We start from the raw sequence: 20,897 nt of genomic DNA on the forward strand, positions 1-20,897 counted from the left end.
TCTGTTGTTACGTGTTGTGTGCTTCGTGTACTAATTATCAGACGTACAAGTGGTGTAGAAAGTTTCTAGTTGCTCGTCCTAAAAATCTAAGGGCATATAAATTAAATGGGTCGACGAAATTGAAGTCATGACGCCTTGCACGACATTTTTGCAATGGCGTTAACGTACTGCTATTTTTGTAGAAGATTCCCGTAATAATCAAGTTTCTACGAGCTAAGGTGGTTACGAGATAGATTGAGGTTTAGGTGGAGGGAGCTTCAGCGAACCTCCATGAGCCTTCTTCTTGTGCTCGTTCTGCCAACTGAAAATTAGTGGCATACATCAATGCCTCCTGTTATTTGTAACTTTGTATTTTTTTGCTGTAAAATGTCTCTTCCGTCGTGGTGGTGGTCAGAAAAGGCTTTGCTACTGATATAATCATGAGTTCTGTAACTGCCATATTCTGTCCTTGTACAAGGAAGGTGGGGTCAGTAAAATCATTGGCGTATTTATCAGTGTGACCGTTCACGAGGTGTAACTTGAGGGCCACATATTTGGCCTGATACTGCATGACTAAAATGGTTGTACGGACGATAGTTCACGGGAACTTCTCTTTAGAATGAACAACGGTGCCATTTAAGCTCTTTGTCACTGGAAGTTTTGATGTGATACACTTGCTGTTTCGTTACTTTCTTGTACCACTAAAAAAAGAGCCCATGATTTTATTACTACTATGTTGCTCATAGAGAGCACTACTGAACTTTTTTTTCACTCTGGTTTCATATTGTTATGTATTCGTTATATCTGTGGCGTTTCCTATGATGCGTGTAAGTTCAAAATATCACTCGCCTCCATTGGTCTATGGTTGGCGGCCTTACCGTCGCGCGATAAGTGTCGCCTCTGACGTTAGCGATTCATTAGATATGCAGGGTGTCCACAGTAGATAATATGTTAACAAGCAAATAATTTGTGAAGTGATTACAAGTTTCTTATTCAGCTATTGCTGGAAGTCGAGCAAAGCTTTTTCGTTACCTAACTCAAGGGCACTTGGAAGCAGAGGTATACGTATACCAAACCAGGTAAAATGTGCCAATCATAGAAGAAAATGGTTAAGAAATAAAATAGAATATTTTCTGAAACTTCCTGGCAGATTAAAACTGTGTGCCCGACCGAGACTCGAACTCGGGACCTTTGCCTTTCGCGGGCAAATGCTCTACCACTGAGCTACCGAAGCACGACTCACGTCCGGTACTCACAGCTTTACTTCTGCCAGTACCTCGTCTCCTACCTTCCAAACTTTACAGAAGCTCTCCTGCGAAACTTGCAGAACTAGCACTCCTGAAAGAAAGGATATTGCGGAGACATGGCTTAGCCACAGCCTGGGGGATGTTTCCAGAATGAGATTTTCACTCTGCAGCGGAGTGTGCGCTGATATGAAACTTCCTGGCAGATTAAAACTGTGTGCCCGACCGAGACTCGAACTCGGGATCTTTGCCTTTCGCGGGCAAGTGCTCTACCACTGAGCTACCGAAGCACGACTCACGTCCGGTACTCACAGCTTTACTTCTGCCAGTACCTCGTCTCCTACCTTCCAAACTTTACAGAAGCTCTCCTGCGAAACTTGCAGAACTAGCACTCCTGAAAGAAAGGATATTGCGGAGACATGGCTTAGCCACAGCCTGGGGGATGTTTCCAGAATGAGATTTTCACTCTGCAGCGGAGTGTGCGCTGATATGAAACTTCCTGGCAGATTAAAACTGTGTGCCCGACCGAGACTCGAACTCGGGACCTTTGCCTTTCGCGGGCAAGTGCTCTACCACTGAGCTACCGAAGCACGACTCACGTCCGGTACTCACAGCTTTACTTCTGCCAGTACCTCGTCTCCTACCTTCCAAACTTTACAGAAGCTCTCCTGCGAAACTTGCAGAACTAGCACTCCTGAAAGAAAGGATATTGCGGAGACATGGCTTAGCCACAGCCTGGGGGATGTTTCCAGAATGAGATTTTCACTCTGCAGCGGAGTGTGCGCTGATATGAAACTTCCTGGCAGATTAAAACTGTGTGCCCGACCGAGACTCGAACTCGGGACCTTTGCCTTTCGCGGGCAAGTGCTCTACCACTGAGCTACCGAAGCACGACTCACGTCCGGTACTCACAGCTTTACTTCTGCCAGTACCTCGTCTCCTACCTTCCAAACTTTACAGAAGCTCTCCTGCGAAACTTGCAGAACTAGCACTCCTGAAAGAAAGGATATTGCGGAGACATGGCTTAGCCACAGCCTGGGGGATGTTTCCAGAATGAGATTTTCACTCTGCAGCGGAGTGTGCGCTGATATGAAACTTCCTGGCAGATTAAAACTGTGTGCCCGACCGAGACTCGAACTCGGGACCTTTGCCTTTCGCGGGCAAGTGCTCTACCACTGAGCTACCGAAGCACGACTCACGTCCGGTACTCACAGCTTTACTTCTGCCAGTACCTCGTCTCCTACCTTCCAAACTTTACAGAAGCTCTCCTGCGAAACTTGCAGAACTAGCACTCCTGAAAGAAAGGATATTGCGGAGACATGGCTTAGCCACAGCCTGGGGGATGTTTCCAGAATGAGATTTTCACTCTGCAGCGGAGTGTGCGCTGATATGAAACTTCCTGGCAGATTAAAACTGTGTGCCCGACCGAGACTCGAACTCGGGACCTTTGCCTTTCGCGGGCAAGTGCTCTACCACTGAGCTACCGAAGCACGACTCACGTCCGGTACTCACAGCTTTACTTCTGCCAGTACCTCGTCTCCTACCTTCCAAACTTTACAGAAGCTCTCCTGCGAAACTTGCAGAACTAGCACTCCTGAAAGAAAGGATATTGCGGAGACATGGCTTAGCCACAGCCTGGGGGATGTTTCCAGAATGAGATTTTCACTCTGCAGCGGAGTGTGCGCTGATATGAAACTTCCTGGCAGATTAAAACTGTGTGCCCGACCGAGACTCGAACTCGGGACCTTTGCCTTTCGCGGGCAAGTGCTCTACCACTGAGCTACCGAAGCACGACTCACGTCCGGTACTCACAGCTTTACTTCTGCCAGTACCTCGTCTCCTACCTTCCAAACTTTACAGAAGCTCTCCTGCGAAACTTGCAGAACTAGCACTCCTGAAAGAAAGGATATTGCGGAGACATGGCTTAGCCACAGCCTGGGGGATGTTTCCAGAATGAGATTTTCACTCTGCAGCGGAGTGTGCGCTGATATGAAACTTCCTGGCAGATTAAAACTGTGTGCCCGACCGAGACTCGAACTCGGGACCTTTGCCTTTCGCGGGCAAGTGCTCTACCACTGAGCTACCGAAGCACGACTCACGTCCGGTACTCACAGCTTTACTTCTGCCAGTACCTCGTCTCCTACCTTCCAAACTTTACAGAAGCTCTCCTGCGAAACTTGCAGAACTAGCACTCCTGAAAGAAAGGATATTGCGGAGACATGGCTTAGCCACAGCCTGGGGGATGTTTCCAGAATGAGATTTTCACTCTGGCACACAGTTTTAATCTGCCAGGAAGTTTCATACCAGCGCACACTCCGCTGCAGAGTGAAAATCTCATTCTGGAAACATCCCCCAGCCTGTGGCTAAGCCATGTCTCCGCAATATCCTTTCTTTCAGGAGTGCTAGTTCTGCAAGTTTCGCAGGAGAGCTTCTGTAAAGTTTGTAAGGTAGGAGACGAGGTACTGGCAGAAGTAAAGCTGTGAGTACCGGACGTGAGTCGTGCTTCGGTAGCTCAGTGGTAGAGCACTTGCCTGCGAAAGGCAAAGGTCCCGAGTTCGAGTCTCGGTCGGGCACACAGTTTTAATCTGCCAGGAAGTTTCATATCAGCGCACACTCCGCTGCAGAGTGAAAATCTCATTCTGGAAACATCCCCCAGGCTGTGGCTAAGCCATGTCTCCGCAATATCCTTTCTTTCAGGAGTGCTAGTTCTGCAAGTTTCGCAGGAGAGCTTCTGTAAAGTTTGGAAGGTAGGAGACGAGGTACTGGCAGAAGTAAAGCTGTGAGTACCGGACGTGAGTCGTGCTTCGGTAGCTCAGTGGTAGAGCACTTGCCCGCGAAAGGCAAAGGTCCCGAGTTCGAGTCTCGGTCGGGCACACAGTTTTAATCTGCCAGGAAGTTTCATATCAGCGCACACTCCGCTGCAGAGTGAAAATCTCATTCTGGAAACATCCCCCAGGCTGTGGCTAAGCCATGTCTCCGCAATATCCTTTCTTTCAGGAGTGCTAGTTCTGCAAGTTTCGCAGGAGAGCTTCTGTAAAGTTTGGAAGGTAGGAGACGAGGTACTGGCAGAAGTAAAGCTGTGAGTACCGGACGTGAGTCGTGCTTCGGTAGCTCAGTGGTAGAGCACTTGCCCGCGAAAGGCAAAGGTCCCGAGTTCGAGTCTCGGTCGGGCACACAGTTTTAATCTGCCAGGAAGTTTCATATCAGCGCACACTCCGCTGCAGAGTGAAAATCTCATTCTGGAAACATCCCCCAGGCTGTGGCTAAGCCATGTCTCCGCAATATCCTTTCTTTCAGGAGTGCTAGTTCTGCAAGTTTCGCAGGAGAGCTTCTGTAAAGTTTGGAAGGTAGGAGACGAGGTACTGGCAGAAGTAAAGCTGTGAGTACCGGACGTGAGTCGTGCTTCGGTAGCTCAGTGGTAGAGCACTTGCCCGCGAAAGGCAAAGGTCCCGAGTTCGAGTCTCGGTCGGGCACACAGTTTTAATCTGCCAGGAAGTTTCATATCAGCGCACACTCCGCTGCAGAGTGAAAATCTCATTCTGGAAACATCCCCCAGCCTGTGGCTAAGCCATGTCTCCGCAATATCCTTTCTTTCAGGAGTGCTAGTTCTGCAAGTTTCGCAGGAGAGCTTCTGTAAAGTTTGGAAGGTAGGAGACGAGGTACTGGCAGAAGTAAAGCTGTGAGTACCGGACGTGAGTCGTGCTTCGGTAGCTCAGTGGTAGAGCACTTGCCCGCGAAAGGCAAAGGTCCCGAGTTCGAGTCTCGGTCGGGCACACAGTTTTAATCTGCCAGGAAGTTTCATATCAGCGCACACTCCGCTGCAGAGTGAAAATCTCATTCTGGAAACATCCCCCAGGCTGTGGCTAAGCCATGTCTCCGCAATATCCTTTCTTTCAGGAGTGCTAGTTCTGCAAGTTTCGCAGGAGAGCTTCTGTAAAGTTTGGAAGGTAGGAGACGAGGTACTGGCAGAAGTAATGCTGTGAGTACCGGACGTGAGTCGTGCTTCGGTAGCTGAGTGGTAGAGCACTTGCCCGCGAAAGGCAAAGGTCCCGAGTTCGAGTCTCGGTCGGGCACGCAGTTTTAATCTGCCAGGAAGTTTCATATCAGCGCACACTCCGCTGCAGAGTGAAAATCTCATTCTGGAAACATCCCCCAGGCTGTGGCTAAGCCATGTCTCCGCAATATCCTTTCTTTCAGGAGTGCTAGTTCTGCAAGTTTCGCAGGAGAGCTTCTGTAAAGTTTGGAAGGTAGGAGACGAGGTACTGGCAGAAGTAAAGCTGTGAGTACCGGACGTGAGTCGTGCTTCGGTAGCTCAGTGGTAGAGCACTTGCCCGCGAAAGGCAAAGGTCCCGAGTTCGAGTCTCGGTCGGGCACACAGTTTTAATCTGCCAGGAAGTTTCATATCAGCGCACACTCCGCTGCAGAGTGAAAATCTCATTCTGGAAACATCCCCCAGGCTGTGGCTAAGCCATGTCTCCGCAATATCCTTTCTTTCAGGAGTGCTAGTTCTGCAAGTTTCGCAGGAGAGCTTCTGTAAAGTTTGGAAGGTAGGAGACGAGGTACTGGCAGAAGTAAAGCTGTGAGTACCGGACGTGAGTCGTGCTTCGGTAGCTCAGTGGTAGAGCACTTGCCCGTGAAAGGCAAAGGTCCCGAGTTCGAGTCTCGGTCGGGCACACAGTTTTAATCTGCCAGGAAGTTTCATATCAGCGCACACTCCGCTGCAGAGTGAAAATCTCATTCTGGAAACATCCCCCAGGCTGTGGCTAAGCCATGTCTCCGCAATATCCTTTCTTTCAGGAGTGCTAGTTCTGCAAGTTTCGCAGGAGAGCTTCTGTAAAGTTTGGAAGGTAGGAGACGAGGTACTGGCAGAAGTAAAGCTGTGAGTACCGGACGTGAGTCGTGCTTCGGTAGCTCAGTGGTAGAGCACTTGCCCGCGAAAGGCAAAGGTCCCGAGTTCGAGTCTCGGTCGGGCACACAGTTTTAATCTGCCAGGAAGTTTCATATCAGCGCACACTCCGCTGCAGAGTGAAAATCTCATTCTGGAAACATCCCCCAGGCTGTGGCTAAGCCATGTCTCCGCAATATCCTTTCTTTCAGGAGTGCTAGTTCTGCAAGTTTCGCAGGAGAGCTTCTGTAAAGTTTGGAAGGTAGGAGACGAGGTACTGGCAGAAGTAAAGCTGTGAGTACCGGACGTGAGTCGTGCTTCGGTAGCTCAGTGGTAGAGCACTTGCCCGCGAAAGGCAAAGGTCCCGAGTTCGAGTCTCGGTCGGGCACACAGTTTTAATCTGCCAGGAAGTTTCATATCAGCGCACACTCCGCTGCAGAGTGAAAATCTCATTCTGGAAACATCCCCCAGGCTGTGGCTAAGCCATGTCTCCGCAATATCCTTTCTTTCAGGAGTGCTAGTTCTGCAAGTTTCGCAGGAGAGCTTCTGTAAAGTTTGGAAGGTAGGAGACGAGGTACTGGCAGAAGTAAAGCTGTGAGTACCGGACGTGAGTCGTGCTTCGGTAGCTCAGTGGTAGAGCACTTGCCCGCGAAAGGCAAAGGTCCCGAGTTCGAGTCTCGGTCGGGCACACAGTTTTAATCTGCCAGGAAGTTTCATATCAGCGCACACTCCGCTGCAGAGTGAAAATCTCATTCTGGAAACATCCCCCAGGCTGTGGCTAAGCCATGTCTCCGCAATATCCTTTCTTTCAGGAGTGCTAGTTCTGCAAGTTTCGCAGGAGAGCTTCTGTAAAGTTTGGAAGGTAGGAGACGAGGTACTGGCAGAAGTAAAGCTGTGAGTACCGGACGTGAGTCGTGCTTCGGTAGCTCAGTGGTAGAGCACTTGCCCGCGAAAGGCAAAGGTCCCGAGTTCGAGTCTCGGTCGGGCACACAGTTTTAATCTGCCAGGAAGTTTCATATCAGCGCACACTCCGCTGCAGAGTGAAAATCTCATTCTAGAATATTTTCTAGGTAAATCAAAGAAAGATGCGTTAAATTTGCACAGCTACATTTCCAGCCTTACTTCCCTTACAGGTTCGCTACAGGAGCATTTTAATAGGGCAAATAAAATATTTATGAACTCCTTAATACCATTTAAAGTGCACTTTGTTGATAAAAATATTTTTATCTTTTTATGGCACTCTTGTCTTGCGGTAGCCTTGTGTGCACAACATGTGCTATTACATATGTTACAGAAGACAAATAGAACTACAGTATTAATACTTACTGAAAACAAGAAAATTAAGGCTGATTCTCATATTTACGTACATCAAGACACAGCAAGCGAAGAGGATGTCAGAGGCTGAGAGGTGAAATGCAAGGAAGGACTGCAAGAAGCCTTAAGGTACCGGTTTTGTTGTGAAGTTTTGAATATTATTCGTGATATACAGGTCATAAAATATCGTCTGAGGCCTGTTAAAAATTGGCAACCATTGCTGTACAATCGCAATTAAGTCATGAGATGTTCAAATGACTCTTTTATCAGAACATGTTACGCGTTTCCGGATTACACCCACCTTCAGACATCAAAAACTTCAACGCCTGGTTATTTTTGTAAGGAATACTGTCATTTGGTCATCCCGTGGAATTTTAATTACCAAGAGTATTAAATTAGCAGCGCAAGGACCTATATCGGGAAGTTGCCACTGTTTACGAACTCGTACAATGTTTTATACATTGTTATATAATTTTACGCTAACAAGGTTGGAAGGCTGCTAGGAAACTGGTGACCAAGTGCCTGGATATTACTTGCGAGTGATTTTATATGATGCGTGTTCCGAGTACATAGTAGGAACAGATGGTTTGTATCTTCTTCCTCTCCACAAACACATCGTGCGGTAGTGGTATTGAAGTTGAGCTGACAAAAGGAGTGTAACTGTCGTGTGGCTCCTCGATGTTTGTGTCTTATTATAACTTGGGTCTCTTGGAATTGTGGCATGAATTAGCGAGTAGCGACTGCCTTTGATTTTAGATGCCCACAGCGATTCCTCTTGCCAGTTCAGTGCAAAACGCCTTCTAAACAACTGGTATAATATCTGTGAGAATGAGTTTATTATATCTAACATTTCCATTTAGAGATTTTTGCCTTGCTAGGACATCTACTTGTTCAATTACAGGTAACCCAGATTGGTCTTTCAGCAGTACCGTCACGATTTAGAGATTGTTACTTTGCGGAGCACGACGTCAATAACTTTGGAGTTGGTACACCCATTAAGATCGTTTACAATCAGATGTGGTACTGGTGTCAATCTGCAGGGTCGCCATTACGTATGGCCAGTCGCAGTGCGGTGGCAGAGTACTTACACACACCTTGTGCCTTAGTGTCTGTATCTTCATATATTCAACCCGACAGGTGGAATTTACTTAAGCCACAGGGTAGGAGTTAATTCCCGGATATTTTTCGTAAAGGGTTACATATTTGTCGAAACAGAGCCGAAGGAGGAATTTCTTGCAAAGGAATATTCGTCCCAGCTGTTACGGTGCTTCACTCGCTTCAACCAGTAATGCGAAGGTTGAGACTAACTTACACTCCCCAATAACTATACGCAAAGCTTTTTACTGCACAACGTCGATTCGCTGGAGCGTGCTGTCTGAAACTGATCCATAGCACACGTGTCTATAATCAGAGTGTGTCTTTAGTGGGGACATCTACATCTACATCTACATTTATACTCCGCAAGCCACCCAACGGTGTGTGGCGGAGGGCACTTTACGTGCCACTGTCATTACCTCCCTTTCCTGTTCCAGTCGCGTATGGCTCGCGGGAAGAACGACTGTCTGAAAGCCTCTGTGCGCGCTCTAATCTCTCTCATTTTACATTCGTGATCTCCTCGGGAGGTATAAGTAGGGGGAAGCAATATATTCGATACCTCATCCAGAAACGCACCCTCTCGAAACCTGGCGAGCAAGCTACACCGCGATGCAGAGCGCCTCTCTTGCAGAGTCTGCCACTTGAGTTTGTTAAACATCTCCGTAACGCTATCACGGTTACCAAATAACCCTGTGACGAAACGCGCCGCTCTTCTTTGGATCTTCTCTATCTCCTCCGTCAACCCGATCTGGTACGGATCCCACACTGATGAGCAATACTCAAGTATAGGTCGAACGAGTGTTTTGTAAGCCACCATCCTTTGTTGATGGACTACATTTTCTGAGGACTCTCCCAATGAATCTCAACCTGGTACCCGCCTTACCAACTATTAATTTTATATGATCATTCCACTTCAAATCGTTCCGCACGCATACTCCCAGATATTTTACAGAAGTAACTGCTACCAGTGTTTGTTCCGCTATCACATAATCATACAATAAAGGATCCTTCTTTCTATGTATTCGCAATACATTACATTTGTCTATATTAAGGGTCAGTTGCCACTCCCTGCACCAAGTGCCTATCCGTTGCAGATCTTCCTGCATTTCGCTACAATTTTCTAATGCTGCAACTTCTCTGTATACTACAGCATCATCCGCGAAAAGCCGCATGGAACTTCCGACACTATCTACTAGGTCATTTATATATATTGTGAAAAGCAATGGTCCCATAACACTCCCCTGTGGCACGCCAGAGGTTACTTTAACGTCTGTAGACGTCTCTCCGTTGATAACAACATGCTGTGTTCTGTCTGCTAAAAACTCTTCAATCCAGCCTCACAGCTGGTCTGATATTCCGTAGGCTCTTACTTTGTTTATCAGGCGACAGTGCGGAACTGTATCGAACGCCTTCCGGAAGTCAAGAAAAATAGCATCTACCTGGGAGCCCGTATCTAATATTTTCTGGGTCTCATGAACAAATAAAGCGAGTTGGGTTTCACACGATCGCTGTTTCCGGAATCCATGTTGATTCCTACATAGTAGATTCTGAGTTTCCAAAAACGACATGATACTCGAGCAAAAGACATGTTCTAAAATTCTACAACAGATCGACGTCAGAGATATAGGTCTATAGTTTTGCGCATCTGCTCGACGACCCTTCTTGAAGACTGGGACTACCTGTGCTCTTTTCCAATCATTTGGAACCTTCTGTTCCTCTAGAGACTTGCGGTACACGGCTGTTAGAAGCGGGGCAAGTTCTTTCGCGTACTCTGTGTAGAATCGAATTGGTATCCCGTCAGGTCCAGTAGACTTTCCTCTGTTGAGTGATTCCAGTTGCTTTTCTATTCCTTGGACACTTATTTCGATGTCAGCCATTTTTTCGTTGGTGCGAGGATTTAGAGAAGGAACTGCAGTGCGGTCTTCTTTTGTGAAACAGCTTTGGAAAAAGGTGTTTAGTATTTCAGCTTTACGCTTGTTATCCTCTGTTTCAATGCCATCATCATCCCGGAGTGTCTGGACATGATGTTTCGAGCCAATTAATGATTTAACGTAAGACCAGAACTTCCTAGGATTTTCTGTCAAGTCGGTACCTAGTATTTTACTTTCGAATTCACTGAACGCTTCACGCATAGCCCTCCTTACGCTAACTTTGACATCGTTTAGCTTCTGTTTGTCTGAGAGGTTTTGGCTGCGTTTAAACTTGGAGTGAATCTCTCTTTGCTTTCGCAGTAGTTTCCTAACTTTGTTGTTGTACCACGGTGGGTTTTTCCCGTCCCTCACAGTTTTACTCGGCACGTACCTGTCTAAAACGCATTGTACGATTGCCTTGAACTTTTTCCATAAACACTCAACATTGTCAGTGTCGGAACAGAAATTTTCGTTTTGATCTGTTAGGTAGTCTGAAATCTGCCTTCTATTACTCTTGCTAAACAGATAAACCTTCCTCCCTTTTTTTATATTTCTATTAACTTCCATATTCAGGGATGCTGCAACGGCCTTATGATCACTGATTCCCTGTTCTGCACTTACAGAGTCGAAAAGTTCGGGTCTGTTTGTTATCAGTAGGTCCAAGATGTTATCTCCACGAGTCGGTTCTCTGTTTAATTGCTCGAGGTAATTTTCGGATAGTGCACTCAGTATAATGTCACTCGATGCTCTGTCCCTACCACCCGTCCTAAACATCTGAGTGTCCCAGTCTATATCTGGTAAATTGAAATCTCCACCTAAAACCATAACATGCTGAGAAAATTTATGTGAAATGTATTCCAAATTTTCTCTCAGTTGTTCTGCCACTAATACTGCTGAGTCGGGGGGTCGGTAAAAGGAGCCAATTATTAACCTAGCTCGGTTGTTGAGTGTAACCTCCACCCATAATAATTCACAGGAACTATCCACTTCTACTTCACTACAGGATAAACTACTACTAACAGCGACGAACACTCCACCACCGGTTGCATGCAATCTATCCTTTCTAAACACCGTCTGTGCCTTTGTAAAAATTTCGGCAGAATTTATCTCTGGCTTCAGCCAGCTTTCTGTACCTATAACGATTTCAGCTTCGGTGCTTTCTATCAGCGCTTGAAGTTCCGGTACTTTACCAACGCAGCTTCGACAGTTTACAATTACAATACCGATTGCTGCTTGGTCCCCGCATGTCCTGACTTTGCCCCGCACCCGTTGAGGCTGTTGCCCTTTCTGCACTTGCCCGAGGCCATCTAACCTAAAAAACTGCCCAGCCCACGCCACACAACCCCTGCTACCCGTGTAGCCGCTTGTTGCGTGTAGTGGACTCCTGACCTATCCAGCGGAACCCGAAACCCCACCACCCTATGGCGCAAGTCGAGGAATCTGCAGCCCACATGGTCGCAGAACCGTCTCAGCCTCTGATTCAGACCCTCCACTCGGCTCTGTACCAAAGGTCCGCAGTCAGTCCTGTCGACGATGCTGCAGATGGTGAGCTCTGCTTTCATCCCGCTAGCGAGACTGGCAGTCTTCACCAAATCAGATAGCCGCCGGAAGCCAGAGAGGATTTCCTCCGATCCATAGCGACACACATCATTGGTGCCGACATGAGCGACCACCTGCAGATGGGTGCACCCTGTACCCTTCATGGCATCCGGAAGTACCCTTTCCACATCTGGAATGACTCCCCCCGGTATGCACACGGAGTGCACTTTGGTTTTCTTCCCCTCCCTTGCTGCCATATCCCTAAGGGGCCCCATTACGCGCCTGACGTTGGAGCTCCCAACTACCAGTAAGCCCACCCTCTGCGACTGCCCGGATCTTGCAGACTGAGGGGCAACCTCTGGAACAGGACAAGCAGCCATGTCAGGCCGAAGATCAGTATCAGCCTGAGACAGAGCCTGAAACCGGTTCGTCAGACAAACTGGAGAGGCCTTCCGTTCAGCCCTCCGGAATGTCTTTCGCCCCCTGCCACACCTCGACCTCCCACTCTACCACAGGTGAGGGATCAGCCTCAATGCGGGCAGTATCCCGGGCAACCACAGTCGTAGTCCGATCGGGGGATGCGTGGGACGAGCTGGCCGTCCCCGACAAACCCCCATCCGGTCCCCCACAGTGATGCCCATTGGCAACAGCCTCAAGCTGTGTGACCGAAGCCAACACTGCCTGAAGCTGGGAGCGAAGGGATGCCAACTCAGCCTGCATCCGAACACAGCAGTTGCAGTCCCTATCCATGCTAAAAACTGTTGTGCAAAGAACGTCTGAACTAATCTACAGAGAGCGCAAACAAAACGACACAAAATTGAAACGGTTATTAAAATACAAGATTGCCTAGTAAATGCAGTAATGCTGCCACTTGTGCACTGCTGACACACTGCTCGGCGGCGGAAGGAGACTACGCGATTTAACACTATTCGAGTACTAAAACGCGATGCTACAACTCTCAAATACTATAACACGCCCGAAATTTATGAATCAAACAATTCAAGTACCAAAAACACGCAAAGAAATTAAGAATTAAACTATGTAACAAACAAGTGAGCTCAGAGTATACGACTTGCTGCTGCAGCTGCTTATCCAACGGCGGCAGGGAGCACACTGACTGACCAACCGACACTGGCCGTTCAAAACTAAAACAGATGACAGATGACTACGCGAATTTACACTATTCAGGTACTAAAAGGCGATGCTACAACTCAAATACTATAATACGCCCTGTATAAAGTCAACGCTATCCGTCGATTACACCTCCATCATACTCCAGTCGGAGCTATTTCAATCCTACTAATGATATGATTAGTATGATGATCCCATCATAGTTTACCATCGATAATGAACCCAAGATATTGTGTTTCTTTTTGCAATTGTAATATTATTTAGTCACAGCTGCATTGTTAAAGAGTAGTGAAGTGCTTTGGCAAGCAAAGATCGTTAGAGTAGACTTGCTGTAAGAGATACCGATGCCACTTTTTCTACATCATTCATTCAGACGTTGAAGAGTGGTATAAATTTTCATATGACAGGACTTAAAAGTACTATCTTTGTAATATGTGAATTCGTCGTCTGAGTATTGTAAGACTTGTATATCATTGACAAACAGTGGCAAAGAGGTTGTGAAGATCAGAAGTACGTTTTCTTCACGTCATCAGTTTTCTGACTTGTTTGATTCGGCCTGCCACGAATTCTTCTCGTATGCCAACCTCTTCATCTCAAAGTAGCTCTCGCAATCTTCGACCTCAGTTACCTTCTACTGTTTTCATCCTCTACAGCTCCCTCTAGCACCATGCAAGTTACTCCATGTTGTCTTAAATTATGTACTACCACACTTTCCCTTCTTCTGGTCAGACTTGTTTTAACATATTTCTTACCTCGTAGATTCTCCAGAGGACCTCCTCATTCTCTACCTTATCAGACCACTTAATTTTCAACAGTCTTGTGTAACACGTCATCTCAAATGCTTCGATTCTCTTTCTTGCCTGTTTTCCCACCATCTATGCTTCACTGGCTTACAATGCTGCCCTGCAAACGTACATCCTCAGAAATTCCTTCCATAAATTGTGGCCTGTATTTGACGCTAGCAGAAATCTCTTGGCCAGGAATGCCCTTTTTCGAGTGCTAAGCTGCTTTTTGTGTCCTCATTTTTCCATCCATAATGGGCTATTTTTCTAGCTAGACAGCAGAATTCCTTAACTTCATTTACTTCGTGATCACAAAACCTGTTTCTCGCTACTTCTTACTACTTCCATCTTTCTTGGTTTTACTCTCCATCCATACTCTATACTCATTAAATTTCTTATTTCATTTAGCAGAACCTGTACTTCTTCTTCACTTTCACTGAGCAAACACTTTTCCTTCTCTATCTGGTTCCTTTGAACATCGATGACCAGTCACGTATGTGTACTCGTCTTTTTCTTGTAATTAAAACATCAGTTTGCATGTAGAAGGCACAGAAAGCAAGTTAAGTTATGTTTATTTTCTTTTTTGAAATAATATGGTCAGTAAATTAGAAAGTGTTTTGTACTGATGAATTTAGACTCCTGGTACTGGCCACTGCAACTTCCCTCCTTCCTTGTTTGGGTCGGTCCTAACTCCTTCAGTAGAAGGGAGCAGGACAGCAAGTTGTTCTAGTAGGCAGTGCTGGAGATTCTCTGTTGAAGTTTACTTCCTTTGGTACTTCTTTTTGTCGGACTATTCGTACTGTTGAGCCACCATTAAAATTATAAGGTTTCCTGAATCTCGTACATACACTAGTGTGTGTCCAAATGCGTTAGCATTTGTCATCCCCAGACATAATAACATTTAGAAAATTATTTTTGAAGTAATTGCCAACATAAGTCTGCTGCAGCAGTCCGTGTTATTGTGGTGAGTACGAGCTGGGACCCAGTAGAGCAAGAGAACGGCAGAGTTCTGGTTGGTAAAACCGATCAAAGGGAACGGCGGTTTGGTGGTGAACTCTGTGTGGTATAGAATTTGCCCTTTGTTGGTGGTGTAGTTGATGATGCTGTAATAGAGGAGGGGGCAGTGGTATCGGCAGAAGTGTGGAACTGTTACCATGACTTGTTGCAGCAAATACTGAAAGACACAGGGCACATATACATCGACTGCAAAGAACCTGTGGTAGCCGATGTGATCCAAATCATCATTAACAGTACAAGAAGAGGCATTACGAGTATTCCGACCACACAGCAGATTACTGCTTAGCTGTTGAACCAAAGATGAATTGGACATCTGCATACGCCTATAGTTCAAGTGAGACTATTGCGTCTAGTGCCTTACTAATATGTATGCGTACGTTTTATTTAGTGTGCTACATTTTGTAAATTTTTTGGTGCAACACGTATGATATACACGGTACACTACACTTTCACAATAAAAGAACGGTGCTTGAGTAATTAAAGGGAAATTAATACAATAAGCGGAAGAAAACCGGTATGTAGAAAATAAAAAAATTACGAAAACTGAAATTTATTGGTGTGGTTGCAACACAGGTGGGAGTTTGTTCATAGCAACTTTCTATAATTCCCTCACAATTAGTTTGTATAGAAACATAATCATTTCCTTCTGTGTTTCTCTTGAAGAATGTGCTTTATTGGCAAGACCCATGATGCTTTGCCATTGTATTGTGCATTTCCAGTCTCCTCATTCCTGTCACTGACGGCTTCCTCTTCTTTCTCCAAGTCTTCATCTCACACTCATTGCAACTTCTGTCTGGCAACTCTACATATTGTTACAGTTCTCATATTAAATTGCTGGGACGTAGTTCATCATCTCCTGAAGATTTTTCGATTTGTGAGAGTGTATTTCAAATTCATCTTGATGCAGAGTCTGCGGAATAGGATAATGGGAGACCAGTATTGTACCTCCTAAACTAAGCCTCTGTACACTTAAGATCACTCTATAGTAAATACTTTAATTGCATTGTTAGACCATTTTCTTTGCTGTTCAGGTCCACCTGGTACTCCTCCCTTATATTTTCTTACTTCTGCGTGTTTTGCACTTCAAGTAAAAGAAGTTTTCTGTTTTCATTTCCACTACATAAAACTTTCTGCTGACCTGCTGTACTGTTTTCATCTCGTTCATATGCTTCAAATGGCTCTGAGCACTATGGGACTTAACTGCTGTGGCCATCAGTCCCCTAGTACTTAGAACTACTTAAGCCTAACTAACCTAAGGACATCAAACACATCCATGCCCGAGGCAGGATTCGGACCTGCGATCGCAGTGGTCGCGTGGTTCCAGACTGCAGCGCCTAGAACCACTCGGCCACTCCGGCTGGCTTTCATCTTGCCTTGGTGAACAGATATATGTTAGTTTGCTTCTTTCCCTTTTCAGAGAGACCAAAATTTCATCACATTCCACAGTTGTAGGGCCAAGGTTAAGGAAAAAAGAACTATTTCATAAATAGACTGATTTGCCTCAAGATATACACACGGCGCTTCAAAATGAGGCCTTTTTAAACATGGATTGTATAATGCTATAGTCTTAAAAGGGTGCACATTGGGATATTGCCATAGTTTCAAAAAGTACATACTTCAACTATCAATACAGACAGCATCAGTTGTCCTTCCGCCCACCATTCCACTTATTCAATTTGCATAACAAACGCAGCTTAGGCATTTGCTTAAAGCTTAAATTTTGCTTTCATAGAGTATCGCAGGATATCACTTGCATTTCTTTTAGTCATAAGAGAATCACACTTCAGCTTTTATACCGTACGTTAAGACAATTTTTTGTGAAATATCACGTATACCATAAGTTCGTTACGCACCTCCATTGGTTTATTGACATCTTTCTTCGCAACGTCATAATCTGATCCTAACTTTAGTGTGTACCGTTTGTCTTACTATTGAAATTAATGTTATCACAGATAGCAAATTATAGATTTATTAACTACATTTTGAAAAAAGGATGGAAATATTGTTGTAAAGTATAAGAGAAAGTGCTGCAGCACCAACAAGCGGAGTTAGAAAAAGTCATATGTCAAAAGTTTTAAGTGCTAAATTCCTACATATTATACCACGAGCTTGAAATTATAGCAGTAGCGCCGAGAAATCGTGTTAAGACAATATCAGCATATTCGGGAGAGATATACAGGGTGGTCCATTGATCGTGACCAGGGCAAATATCTCACGAAATAAGCGTAAAAAAACTACAAAGAACTAAACTTGTCTAGCTTGAAGGGGAAACCAGATGGCGCTTGGTTGGCCCGCTAGATTTCGCTGACATAGGTCAAACTGATATCGACTGCGTTTTTTTTAAAATAGGACGTTTTTTTAAAATAGGAACCCCCGTTTTTTATAACATATTCGTGTAGTACGTAAAGAAATATGTTTGTTTTAGTTGGACCACTTCTTTCGCATTTTGATATATGGTGCTGTAATAGTCACCAACATGTGGCTCACAATTTTAGACGAACAGTTGGTAACATGTAGGTTTTTTAAATTAAAATACAGAACGTAGGTACGTTTGAACATTTTATTTCGGTTGTTCCAATGTGATACCTGTACCTTTGTGAACTTATCATTTCTCAGAACGCATGCTGTTACAGAACTACTTAAACTTAACTAACCCAAGTGCATCACACACATCCATGCCCGAGGCAGTATTCGAACCTGCGACCGTAGCGGTCGCGCGGTTCCAGACTTTAGCGCCTAGAACCGCTCGGCCACCCCGGCCGGAGGCCATTAAAATGTTACAGTTTATCAGAATGGCTTAATTAAACATTTTAAGTAGGTCAAGTATTTGTACACTTCTGGAGCATCAGTAAATTACATTTTTATCAGCTAATTACCAATTCTCTGAATACTGAGTGAAACTACGAGCTATTTAGGATTTTACCTAGATGATCTGACCGATGCAGCTAAATGGTCAGATCGCTTCTCAGCTTCTAGTGGAGATTAATGAAGCTGTGCAACAGAATTTAAAGAAAGCAATAGGTTATGTGGCCGTGAATCCTGTACATGGAGTGGATCTCAATGAACATCGTATACTTCTGCCTATGCGTCATGATAAATTAATGAGTAAAATCCATTGACAGTTTATATCATAATTAGCATGTTAAATACTGATGGAATAGACATTCGTCGCAAGCACATGTGGATCAAGCAGTACATGGGTGTTCAAATCAATTTCTATATCTGATTGTTAGCATAGTTGTGAGATGGATGGGTGCAATAGCTTGAATACAACGATGTCCCACCAGCATTGTTCTATCACGAAACTGAACAACTAATATGCAGCGATTGCAAGGCGAGAGGTAGACGGTAACTGAGAGCTAACATATAACTGTCTCACAGCTGCCATTCGAGAGCTCATGACTTGCATGAAGTCAGTCAGTCAACATGCTTATCAAGTCCTACTACAACGTATTCTTGCCGGAGTCTGAGGTAGCCGGCGTCGACCTGTAATAGCGTCTTCTCCAAAGACCTCTCCGTAAATCCTCAGAGTCTGCATCTTAAGTCTGCTCTTTCGCCACCTATGGAACCAAAGTGTGCTTTCCCATAACGTCAGGTCAAGACCTGAAACTCTAAAAATGGGACATCTCTGGGCCTGGCCGCTGCATTTCGGGTGTCTAAAATTTTCCGACCAATCGCTACATTTGTCGCCAACATTGGCCGTTTGCCTCAACCTAAGATCTGGGACTCAGGGGAGAAGTCACATACCGTCTACTGATGCCAGACCGTGCTTCGATCTTGCTTTTCCCGCTGACGAGGTTTTGACGCCATGGGAGAAAACACGCAGAAAAAGTCCTCTCATGGTTTCCACTTTGCGGGCCATGATCAATGTAATAGTTAGCTGCTTAGTTAGTTAGTTAGTAACAAGTTACATAGATCTTTTGAACGACTTTTTTATTGAAATGTTGTGGAACGAGTCCGTTCTCAGGATATGTGTGCATATTTACTGCGAACATTAGTGAAAACTTTCATCATTTTATTCCTACTTACGCTACTGGACTTAAAACGAAGATTTCTTCTGGCTGCCAGTTTTCAAGTAGAATTTCGTCAACGGAATAGACCGAGGTGTTTAGAAGAAGTGATTTTAAATTAGATGTAAAACTTGCTTCGCTGTGTGGGTAACATTATGTGCTATTAGGCAAGTGTTCATAAGTTTTTGTTGCTCCATAAACTCCTCAGAGGCCCTGATAGCTTTACCAGTGCTGACAGTTTTTCAGATAGGTGTTCAATATGCAGCAATAATTTTTTTTTATCATTTCTCTCTGGTGTTGTAGGTATGCACATCAACGATGTTCTCTAATTGTGATGGATTATTTATAACGAATGTCATTACTAAAAACGTGTACGGAACATTAAAAATGTCTAGCCCCTTGACGTGAGTGGGTGAACACCACATGTTATTCTTAGTGCTCACTTTCGTGCAAGCAGTACTTTCTCTCTAAGTGATGAGTTCCTCAGAGATTGCCCTTTAAAGATTGTTTCACCTCAAGAGCCATGGATCTCACTGACGTGCAGCAAACCTTGAGACTGAAGACAATCCGGGTGGGCAAGACAAGATCAGTACACTGCCGACCAGTATAGTCCCAGAGCTTAACGCTGACAGCTGACTGGCGACACTTGCCAGTCCTCAACACAGGAGCTCCAGGGTTGCCTGTACGCAGCAAACGGATGCTCAGCGCCTGAGTGTCGTACGGGTCTCGCACACCTGTGATATTTTAGTACTGGAAGACAAAAAACGAAACATTCTCCCTCTTAGGTCCTCTAACCTCTCAATGGCCGAGCTACTTTCCTTTACACCCCAGCGGTTAGCGGCTGAATTCACCAACATCAATTAAAGTTAAGCTCATCTTAATATAATACTTTCTCTTTAATAATTTTCCTCGTTACTCAACAAGAAAACTAGTCCCTTAAGTTTTTAACGGTAGCTGACGTTTTTATTTGCGGATTTTATTTGTTAGACGTGTGCTACTGAGAACCACAGACTGTACAATTACTTGATTCAGGATGCATGCGGGCCTTGGGCCACAGTTTGATGACCCCTGTTCTATATACTCCTTCCACCTTCTGCGCTTAGTACTACTTTTCTAGCTGTACTTTTGATACTGATGCAGGTGCTTCTCTTCCTCGCCACCTCCCCTCCCTCCCCGACCCAAGACCTCTTTAATTTCCCTGTATGTGTTACCTACCTTTCGCCTACTGAAATATGCTTCTAAGACCTTATAATTGTCTTGTACCCATTCCTGCTTACCCATTTTGCACTTATTGCCACCTGTTCGTTGTTTGTATTCCCTTACAGCTGCTTCGTTATCTGAAATTTTATGTTCCCTTTTCGTGTATTAAATTCAGTATTTCCTGTTTGCACACAGCTTTGATGTAAGTGGACGATCAGATATTAATTGTCGAAGCTAAATTGAATGAAAGCTCTTGCCATCTTTGAAAAATTCCAACTAATAGAATGTTTAACCTCTCCAGGATGGCCAGCACCCGCTGGATGATGGGAAGAGGAAGGCGTACTCTCGGTCCGGCTGGCGGAATTCTGAACCTCGGACGAATCTCCTGGAGGCATCTCGCAGGACCTCTGGTGGCACTTGACTCTGACTTGAAGCTACCATCTCAATTTCTGCTTCTTTCAGTGACTTAGCACATACTAAATATCTGGTGCCAAACACGACGACGACAAGAACAAAACTTAAAACTCCTTTAACATAAATACGAGGTCTTGAAATTCAATAAACAGATACATATTATTCAACCTGCCCTCCATTAAATAGTACGAGTGTGCCCCTTAAGGCCTCTGGTGTGCGGTAACAACGCTAGGAACCCAACATGTTAACACTGCTATATGTTTACATATCACATACCCCAAGGGCGGCCGGCAAATTTGGTACCAAGGCTTTATTTTGTCACTCAAACAAATTAAACTGCAGGAGAAGCATAGCTAAAACTTGAGGAACAAAACTTT

General features: G+C 45.0%; 2 non-coding genes across 2 annotated transcripts; one reads left to right on the top strand and one right to left on the bottom strand.

Annotated features, from left to right (window-relative positions):
- Positions 1 to 1,140: 1,140 nt before the first annotated feature.
- Positions 1,141 to 1,214, bottom strand: Trnas-cga (transfer RNA serine (anticodon CGA)). Its single transcript has one exon. It is a non-coding gene; the product is annotated as a tRNA-Ser (tRNA).
- Positions 1,215 to 5,823: 4,609 nt separating this feature from the next.
- On the top strand, positions 5,824 to 5,897 carry Trnas-uga (transfer RNA serine (anticodon UGA)). Its single transcript has one exon. It is a non-coding gene; the product is annotated as a tRNA-Ser (tRNA).
- Positions 5,898 to 20,897: the final 15,000 nt, after the last annotated feature.

Source organism: Schistocerca cancellata, chromosome 3 (assembly GCF_023864275.1).
Source record: "Schistocerca cancellata isolate TAMUIC-IGC-003103 chromosome 3, iqSchCanc2.1, whole genome shotgun sequence".
Lineage (NCBI taxonomy): Eukaryota > Metazoa > Arthropoda > Insecta > Orthoptera > Acrididae > Schistocerca > Schistocerca cancellata.